This window comes from Myotis daubentonii, chromosome 6, assembly GCF_963259705.1.
Source record: "Myotis daubentonii chromosome 6, mMyoDau2.1, whole genome shotgun sequence".
Classification (NCBI taxonomy): Eukaryota; Metazoa; Chordata; class Mammalia; order Chiroptera; family Vespertilionidae; genus Myotis; species Myotis daubentonii.
Window position 1 is genome coordinate 94,501,818 of NC_081845.1, and position 10,488 is coordinate 94,512,305.

Here is a 10,488-nt window from a genome sequence, read left to right on the forward strand (position 1 = left end):
AATCAAATGGAGCTAGTAATAGGCCTGCCCTCGTTAGCAAGGGCAGCGGGCAGCCCGAGTGTCCGATGCATACATTTGAAGTGGCTCCCCCTCCCCCGCCCAGGCCAGCGACACAGAAACACAGCATGTGTGCTGCTCGGTGGGGAGGACGTGGGACAACCTGCCCAGCGGCACCCAGAGCCCAGCGACAGGGCTGGGAGGAGAGCAAGCGGGTCCCTCCTCTGCAAGAGCGGGCAGTGCTGCCCACAGCCCACAGCCCACAGCCAGCAGCCCCTGGGGAAGGGCTGATAGACGAGTGAACGCGCAGACAGGAGGCCCGCGGCAGCGCCTGCAGAGCGGATGAAGCCGGGCCTGGAGGCCGCAGGGGCCGGAGGAGCCGCCCTCCCGCTGCCCCAGTCCGGCCTCCCAGCCACTGGCCTCGGGAGCTCCAGGCCCCAACTGTGCGGACTGGTCATCTGGGCTCCTCGAGGCAGGCCCTGCGACAAGCGCTCAGATCCCACAGATCAGCTCTAATTGGGAAGCGATCTCAGGGAATGAGACTCCGTCCCTCCCATCACTTTCCAGGTGCCCCCAGCAGGCCCGCAGCCCAGGAGGCACCCCAGAGCTGGCACAGCCCCTGCACCCGGTGGGGCAGCTGAGTGATTGGAGGTGATGTCCTAAGGGCCCCTCTGTAGGCGCCTCAGAGGGGCTCTATCTGAGGCCTGCGCAGCCTGGGTGGGGGGGCCAGCAGTGCTCGGCCAGACTGCCCGAGGCGGCCCCTGCGGTGTGTTGGGCCAGGTCCCAGCCCTGCAGCCTCCTCACCTCAGGCCCTGTCTCAGGCCCAGCTCACACCAGCTAAGCTCTCCTGGGAAGCCAATGCCATCAGAAGTGCCCCAGGAAGCCACTCGCCCCGGGCGACAGACGGGCCTATTTATAGGAGGAACCGTGCACCCTGTCAGCCTCCAGCTCCACCTGCCTTCTGCTCCCCGCGCCCGCCCTCGCCGGCTGCTGCTGCCTATATCAGGAGCCTGGCAGATGGAAGGAGCGCCCCTCCCCACGACCAGGGCTCTCTGGGAGTGCCAGGGTGGCAGAGCCACCTTCCTGGGCTGCCTGCACCTGCCTCAGAGCCTACAGGGGACTCAGTTCCGCTCTGATTCTGGGGATCAAACCAGGAAACCCACAGAGAGGGGTGCAGAGGCAGGGAGCAAGGAAAGGGAGGAAGGAACAAAGTATAGGCAGGGGTGAGGGACTAAGGAGCAGGGAGGAGAGGTAAGGGCTGGGAGGGAGACGTGGAGAGCAGAAGAAAGAGGAGTCAGGGGTCTCAGTGGCCCACAGTGAGTCTTGCCAAATAGGAAAGGCGCCTCTGTGGGTTGAAGAATTAGAAAAGGTTTTAGTCCAGTGTGTCTCTGTGTGAAGAAAGACAGCCTTCTTCCCAGAGGAACTGGCCCCATGCCAGGTCACCCAGCGCGGGGAGCAGGGCATGGGCCCGAGTGCAGCCTCTCATGACCTGAACAGCTGTACCTGGCAGCCTGCTCCTGAGCTCCTGGCAAGTGGGGGGCTGAGGGAGGCAGGCCTGAGCTGAGAGGGGGGCTGCTGTAGGTGGACCCCAGTGCTCTGCCCGCCAGCACCAGGTCTGATCACCCCAGAGCAATCCATTTCACTGTGTTAGAAGCTGATAAGCCGTTCTTGCCACCTCCCAGCTGAGGCTCCTCATCTCTCCCAGGCTCACCAGGGAGACCCCGGCTCATTAGGTAATCACACGGCGTGTTGCCCGGCCAGGCAGAGAGCAGCCGGAGAGGACCCATGACAAGCTCCAGCCTGGTCTCCCTGGGGGGTGACGTCTAGACCTCTGGCCCCCACGTGCGGCATCAGTGGCTGCTGCCTGTCCCAGAAGCCCTGGAGGCAGGAGGAGCCTCTGGGTCAGCATTCCAAGCCCAGCTGGGCCCTCCCCTGCCCCTTATCTTCATACACCTGCTGCACCATCCCGGCTGCTGGGGGGGCGGTCCCCCAAAGCCTTGATTCCTGATTGTGTTCTGTGGCTTTGGCACTCTGGAGGTGTCAGAGACTGAAGTGCAATTTGCATTTTAATAAAGAAAGTTGTATTTCAGTCATTTGCATTTAAATAAGGTGCTTCTTCCTCCCTCTCCCTCCCCTGCTGGTGGCACCTTTGGGAGAAGGCTCCCCAGGCCTGTTCCCTGCACACCCTCCTCAGCCAGCTTCAGCAGGGTGATGGAGCAGCAGGGTCCTCCCCCGTTACTCACACTCTCTCCACACAGTTCTCCAGCTCACACACATGCACATACATGCACACATGTGCATGAGCATAGCGTGTGCTCCCACACACCTCATGCCACCAGGTGTACATGCACACACGCACAAACACCTACACTCAATACACGCACATACAAACACTCATGCGTATCTATGCACACACACTTAGTACATACACTCACACACATGCATAAGCATGCACAAACACCTAGCCACCCAAAGTGACGAGTTGCCCCTCTTGCCCTGCAGCTACCCAGCCTGTGTTAACCAGTCCTCCGCCTGTAGGCACCCACGGCCTCTGGGCTCCAGTCAGGAGGGACAGAGATGCTTGGAGTGGCCGTGAGGCAGCCCGGAGAGAGGGCTGTGGCCCGGAGGCGGGCCTGTCAGGGCAGGGCGTGCGTGTCACTCAGTGTCCCTGGGAGCCCACTCCTCGTCTCAGCTTTGCCGCCAGCCCCGTGGCTCCGAGCGTGCAGATGTGCCGGCAGCTTCCTTCCTCCGCTGCCAAGCCCTGTGGCTCCCTGGCTGGCTCGGCAGTGGCTGCCAGCTTGCGTCTCCTGAATTAGCCACCCGCCCTTGCCTCCCTCCAGCATCCCAGACTCCCCAGACCTGCAGCCTCCGCAGCCGCATTCCCTCCCGCTCCTGCCTCCTCTCCGTCCCGGCCTCCCTCCCCATCGGGGCTCAGGGGGAGAGCCCGGATTGTCAGGGCACAGGGACCAGGCCGACTCCTGCTGCTGGCGTGGTTCCTCATATCCGGGGCAGCACAGGACAGGGGCCAGGGGCCAGGGGCCAGCCTGCCTATCCCTAGACTTGTGAGGGTTAACAAGTCCCAGAGTCAAATGCTGGCACATGGTCAGGGCTCAGGGCCTGAAGGCAGACCCCGAGCCCACCGGCATCCTCGCTGACAGAGGAGTGAGGCAGATATCATGGGGCTCAGGCAGAAGGGAGGGAGGACTGCCAGAGAGCACGCAGCCGGCCATGCCCTCGGGACACCTGGGTGCTTGTCAGCGTCCCTGGGAGGAGCCTTGATCTCCTCATCGGTAAGCGCCTCCCTCCCTCCAAGGACGGTGGGAGGAGCTGAGGAGCACAGTGGAGGGCGGGGCGGGAAGGTGGGCTGGGCGCTCTGAGGTCCCGCAAGGATGGCACCTCCCTGATGGAGACCCCAACCCCAAACCTCTCATTCTCTCAGCAGCAGGGCTGCGGCAGGGCCACTGTCATCCCAGGGCCCTCATCTGCACGCTGCTCCCCCCCACCCCACCCCAATGCCTGGACAGCACCTCTGTCCGCACGGCCAGCCCAGAGGCCAGTGGCACTGTCCTGTTTACAGACGAACAGACTCCGAAGCCAGGCCTTTCCCTCCTCAGACCCTGGCTGGCCGCGGGGAGAGAAACAGTGGCGGTGACAGTGTGGACGTGCGGACTAGACCCGAGGCCCCAGGAGGGGCGTGCTGCCTGCTCCGCGCAGGGAGGCGGCGGCCCCGGGCTCCCTTGTCTGCTGTGCCCTGCGGAGGGCTGTCATTCTGTGTGTGATGGGAAGCAGGGCCCCAGGTGCCAGCGAGGCCTCCCTGACAGGACGGGCAAGGGTGCTGGGCCCTGGGATGGAGTCTTAGGGTAAAACAGGGGGAGTCAGGTGCAGGCCAGTGGGATGGAACTTGGCCAGTGGGGCCAAGTTTGTCCCAGGCGCTCATGACCCCTTTCCTTTATTTTTTTAGAAAATTAAAAAAAAATGTTTAAAAAATAAAAAAATATGTTTTTACTGATTGCAGAGAGAGGAAGGGAGAGGGAGAGAGAAACACGGATAGGCTGCCTCCTGCCTGCCCCCTACTGGGGATGGAGCCTGCAACCCCGGCATGTGCCTGAGCCAGTGACCTGGTGCACGGGACAATATTCAACCAACTGAGCCACCAGCCGGGCAGGGCTCCTTAATGGTCTGTTCCAGGTGCTTTCCTGGGATCGCCACCCAAAGACATGGTGCCATATTCAGGAGTGAGGGTGTTGGAGGGTTCTCCCTCTAGGGGCATGATTAGACTCCCACCCACCCCTCCGCAGGAAGGCTGGGCAGGCGCAATCCCAGCCCGGCCACGATGGACAGTCCTAGGCTCGGTGTCCCCAGGCACTGCGGTGGCCCAGCCCTGGCAGCCTGCCTGGCACGGGGCTGTCTCCTTAGCACGCCCTGGACTCACGCAGCGGGACAGTTCTGTGGACTCCCTTTGCCTTCCTGGCTGAGCAGCCAGATCCCTGGGCAAAAGCCTAGAGCTGAGGAAGCCGTGGTGTTGACCCAAACACGCTGTCATTTCCTGAGCGTTCACTGAGCACCGGGCCCTGTACCCAACATGCTATTGTATCTCCACAGCAACCACATGAAGCGGGTATAACTGTCTCCATCTCACAGATGAGCAAACTGAGGCTCGGGGAGGTTCATGATTACCCAAGGCTCCACGTTGAGCATGTGGTGGAGCCGGATCACCGGGGCACGGGCTCAGGCGCTGTTCCCAGCACACAGCTGTATGCACTCCGGCTGCTCCCTTCACTCCCTCCCCGCCCCACCCCCCTCCGGCTTCCCGCCCACCTGCCTCTCTGAGCTCCTGCTTTGGGTTGGCTCTCTGCACAGAGGTTATATTCTAGAACGGGGGCTCCTCACTGTGGCTATGCCATGGGCCCCTCTGACGTCGGGACCCCTTCTCGGAATAACATTTGTAAATCTACACAATAAAATTTATGAGATTCAAAAGAAACCAATTATATTAAAATGCAGTTACCAAAATATTAAGAAACACTTGGATGGAGTGCTGCATGTGCCTCTTCATGAAGGCACTGATAAGGTCGGCAGCGAGTCTAACAGGACGAGCAGCGTTTGGAAGAAGGGTGGAGCGTAAGTGAAGGCGCGCTGCCTGCTGCAGTGGCGCTGTGCTGTGAAATGGCCTGCATTTTCTCCGTGTGACAGAGCCATGGCTCTGTGACGACTGCCCTACCGTGGTCTGTTGCTCACGTGCACAGTGGGAGGAAGAGCTAGGTGGCGATGGAAGATCAGGGAAAATAATGACATGAAACTTTTTTCCAACCACATTCACAGACCCTCTGACTTCTATCCAGGGATCCTTCCACCAGATCTCAGACCCCAGGCCTTTCCCAGGAGCAGGGGACAAGCAGGAGACAGATAAACTAGCCGTGGGCGAGATGCACAAGGACAAGAGGCGGTTGGTCAGGAAGGAGCAGTCACGGAGGGGACACCTGCAGGCGGTGACGGAGGGAGAGAGAGGCCAGCGTGCTGGTGTGCACGAGGGGAGAGAGTGGTGGCCATGAGGCTGCAGTTTCGAGCCGTGCTAAAAAGTTTGGATTCAATCTAGGGATAGCAGGGATGTGGGGCCATAGGGACCAGAGAGGACGTAGTCTGGGTGACGTCATGGGCAGGAAGACCGTGGGGAGGTGGCTGCACTCTCCTGGGATCCAGCCAGAGTGGGAGCAGTCGGGGAAGAAGTGGCTGGGGGTGGGCACATGTTTAAGGCAGAGCAGGCGGATTTCTGGGGAAAGGAGGGGTGCTGATGCCTGGCCCCTGGCTGCTCCAGCCGGGAGGGGGAGCTCTGCTTCCACCCCCTGTCCCCAGCTGACAGGGTGTCCTGTGGAAACCAAGGCAGGCGGCAGGGGTGGTGGTGGTGGTGTGGGGTTGGGGGAGCACCCAATAGCAGTCAGATTGCAAACTCACCCTTGGCTTCTCAGAGCTAACGCCCTCTCCATCCGTCAGCACTGCCTTTAAGGGCGCCTTCCCGTGGCCTCCATCGGGCACTGGCTTCACTCAATCACCGGCTCTGCCGACACCCAGAGGTTCCCTAGGGGACGACTTACGGTCTGTGACACGGATGTCCTGTTTGTTCTCGTCCTTGGTGCCCACCACATGCTCCCTGCCGCCAGGGACTGCTTTGTCTCGGGCTGAAAGCAAGCGCCCTTCGCGGATGCTCAGAGGTGTTTGGAGGCCGAGAGGCCGAGGCGAGCAGGTGGAGAAAGCCCGCCCCGCTCCCTCCAGCCGCTTCCTCTTATTTCCCTTGGAGAACCGGGGCTGCGGCCGCCCCCTCAGGCCCATTTTGGATGGTCCATGCCCTGCCCTGAGCCAGCCGGCATCAGGAGAGCTGGTGGCATCCCTCTTTGTCTGTCTGTCTGTCTGTCTGTCTGTCCTGATGCCCATTCGCACCAGCCTCTCAGCGTGCCATGGGCCCTCTGGGGAGACAGGCTCCCTGGCACCTAGTGTGCCCTTCCCCCTCCCCACAGCAAGGCTGCCTGCTGGGACTGCAGACTCCCTCCCCCAGGGGTCACATCCCAGGAGAGGTCCCTTTGGGGTACCCAGGGAGGCGCATAGATTCCTAAAGTCTAGATCAGAGGCTGCCAGGCTGTGCCTGTGGGCCAGATGTGGCCTGCCACCTGTTTTGTATGGTCTGTGAGCCAAAATGGTTTTTCATTTTTAAACAAGTGAAACAGAATTCTTAGATAGGACAAGGGTCTCAAGGTTTGAGGCCATTCTTACGAAATGTTAAACTATAGCACAGTATTTTGCAGATGCAGCAGTAAACAGGATGAGCTGAAAGGAACCCAACGAGAAAAAGTAGCCAACTACAAAGCAGAAATCAACATGTAATTGACAAATATATATCAGCAACGGCCAAGCGTCCTTCCAGGAGTCAGAGCGCTGGGCACGAACCCCTCCCCTTTCCTCAGACCTACCGGTGACGACCACACCTCATGTTGAATACAGCACCTCAAGTGGGAACCCCTTGAGTGCGGTACCCGAATCCAATTAAGGACAGCATTTTGTCGTGTAAAAGTACAGGAAATGAAAATTTCATCGTCTACGGATAAAGTTTTATTGGACGAGGCCATGCGCGTTCACGTAGGCATTGTCTAGGGCAGCTTGTGCGCCACGGTCGGTCAGCAGAGTCGGGTGGTTGTGACACTAACGTGCGTGCCCTGCAAAGCTAAATGCTGACTCTTTGGCCCTGTACAGAGCAGGTGTGCCTGCCGCCTGCAGCCGGGCCCTGGAGCCGGCTCTGGGGCTGTGAGGCCCCACCTACTGGCCGAGTGATTAGGCCACCCCTGGGGTGAGTGTTTTCCTGTCTTTGAGTCCCACCTCCCACCAAGAGCCTTTGGGAATTCCATGAGGTGGGCTTGAGTGGCATCTGCCCTTAGCGACGACGCAGAGTGGCGCCTTTGGGACGCTCACACCGCAGCCCCTGGAAGAGCCGCTAAGAGGCGAGGCTCCTAGGCAGGCTCGGCTCATTTCATCCTGGGGAAAGCGAGCGCCGGCCAGGATGGGCCAGGCGGCAGGACCGGACTGGCAGCACAGGAACTGGAAGGCCCTTTGGTCTTGGGTTGGGGAGGAGACCTGATCGGCTGGGCTACTGCCTGGCTGAGGGGGTCGGGGGAGGAAAGGGCATGAGAAGCGTGGTTCCTGGGATTTTGGCAAGCCCCCCTCCCCCATCCTGGGACTATGCTCTATTGGCATTGTGGGGAGGCACTCACCCCGCCCCCCCAGCACCCCTCCAGGCCTGCGGCTGGGCAGACCCCTAGCACTCTCCCCTGGCATCTCCTGCCACCTCCCACCCATCTATTACCCCCCAGGGCAGGGCCATCTGTGGGGCTGGACCCAGGGCCCCGCAGCCAGCAGGCAGAGCTCGCTCAGCGGGGCACTGAACCCTCCCTCGGGCCTCCCACAATTGCTTTATTAATTGTTTATATTGAAGTCTGTTAATTGGCAATAACCAGCGTGCTGAGTGTCTTTTAATCACCCCTCTCAGGCTGTGAAGGATTGCTGGGTGCAATAAAGTGAGAGGAATTAGCAGCCTCCCCAGCCTCTTCACTCTCAGTTAGATAAACGGTGTGGCCCCCTGATCCTGGCAGGAGCTGCCCTGGTGAGGGGATGCAGGCCAGGCCACACTGGGCTGCCCCTCTCTCCCCCTCCCTGCGACTCCTCCTACCCCCGAGGCCCCACAGGGGCTCAGACTCAGCCCCTGTGCTGACCAGGAGCACCCCTCAGTCAGGAGGCATCTCCTGAACACCTATTGCGCCAGGTGCAGGGCGCCCTGGGACAGGACAATCGGCCGCAGCCTTGAGGGAACTGCAGTCCAGGAGGGAGACGGGCCCGTAGCCAGTTGCCAAACAGTAACTTTAGGGCAAAGACAGAGGCCTCTGTGGTGGGTGCCGTGGGCTAGAAGGGCCAGGGCTCTTCTTGGAATACAAGGAGGGGAGTCAGAGAAGGCCCTAGAGTCCAGGCAACCTTACACCTCCCAGAGTCACACACACAAGTGCACGTGTGTGTCCACTCCACCTGCCCCATCTGTCCTCCGTGCGGCTCTGCCACACCCGCACTCCTGGGGCTACCGGTGTCTGGCACTGGGCTTGGAGACGGCAGCAAGGGGAGCTTTGCAAACAGGCAGGGCCTGGAGCTCGGCTGCTGCCCGGGTGGGAGGCGCTGGGGTCAGTAGGAGGGTCCTAGCACCTTGTCCTGAACAACAATCAATGCCCCCCATTGCCAGCGTCTGCCATATCAGACCAGGGTCTGCTTGTCCACCTGAGTCTCTCCCTCCACCTCCTGTCAATCCCTGTGCTCCTGGCATGAGGCCCGACAACACCCCAGGGTAGGGCAGTGGCTCCTGTTCCGCCTCCCCACCTGCCCAAATGCCCGCCCCCCCCCCCCCATCCTGCGAGCCCTGCTTGTTGTATTAGCGTGTAGGGGGCAGTGGTGGGGAGAGCAGCGGACAGGATGCGTCCTGTTGGAACCTTCCGGGAGCTGTGTCTGTGGAGACCTGAGGGTGTCTAGATGTGGGGCAGCAGGTCTGGGCACCACTCCCATGCCTACATGGAGAAGGTCTGTGCCCTGTTGGAGGGGCCACTGAATTGTCCCATGTCAAGGGCACAGCCCAAAGCTTCCAAGACATGGGGCACACCTTCCTTCGGGGTCTCCCTGGGGCGGGGACCTCTGTAGAAGCTGACAGACTGCCGGGGCAGGTAAACCAAGTGTTTAAAAGTTGATGTGGCTGTAACTGGTTTGGCTCAGTGGATAGAGCATTGGCCTGTAGACTGAAGGGTCCCAGGTTCAATTCCTGGTCATGGCACATGCCCGGGTTGCGGGCTCCATCCCCAGTGGGGGGCATTCAGGAGGCAGCTAATCAATGATTCTCTCATCATTGATGTTCCTGTCTCTCCCTCTTCCATCCTCTCTGAAATAAATTAAAGAAATGTTAAAAAAAATTAAAAAAAGAAAACAAAAAAATAAAAGTTGATGTGCAAAAAAAAAAAAAAAAGCCATGGCCAATATAGTTCAGTGGTTAGAGCGGTGGCACGAGGACTGAAGGGTCATGGGTTCAATTCTGGTCAAGGGCACATACCTTGGTTGCAGGCTCAATCCCTGCCCAGGTCGGGGCATGTATGGGAGTCAACCAATTGATGTGTTTCACATCAATGTTTCTCTCTGTCTCCCCCTCCCTTCCACTGTCTCCAAAAAATCAATGGAAAACTATCCTCAGGTGAGATTAACAACAACAACGAAAGTTGATGTGACCATATTTGCACCAAGAAGTTGCTACAGTGACAGCTCCTTCTGTGCCATCGCTGTCTACAGAGCCACCTCCTCTTCCAGGCGGTGAGTTCCCTGAGCACGGGACTGGGTGGTATTTGTCCCCAGGTCCCGGGCCAGGGTCTAGCACCAAGGGGGAGCTGACATGATGGCCCCACAGTCACCCCTGCCACCCTGGGCCCCAAGCAGAGTGGGAGCCAACACTGACCTCTGGCCTTGACCCGCCAGGCCCTTTCCCTGCATAGCCCCCCTCCCAGGGGGCCCATGACCTCTCTCCCAGCTGGGCTCCCCAGGTGACCTCCTGTAGCCAAACAAGGTGGGGGCATTACTGCACACTTGACCCAGGCACCTGGGAGGAAGGATGGAGCAGGGCCCCTCCCCTTGAGAGCAGCTCTGAGCCAGCCTCAGTCTACACATCTGGGCGCGTGCACTGGGCACCTCTGACGCCTGAGCGACAGACTGGGTCAGGCTCCTCCGGCTGCCTCACTGGCCACACTAGCACCGTAGGTCTGACTTGCAGCATCCCCTGCAGAACTGTAGCTCCTCCTCGCTTATGGAATGGGAGCCCAGTGTCTTCTGTGGGCACCGCGACCCCAGGGGCCCCGCTGCCTTCCGGCCTGTCCACCTGCCTGCACTCGGCCCCACATTCCAGAGGGAATTCTTGGCTGTTTCCTGGATGCA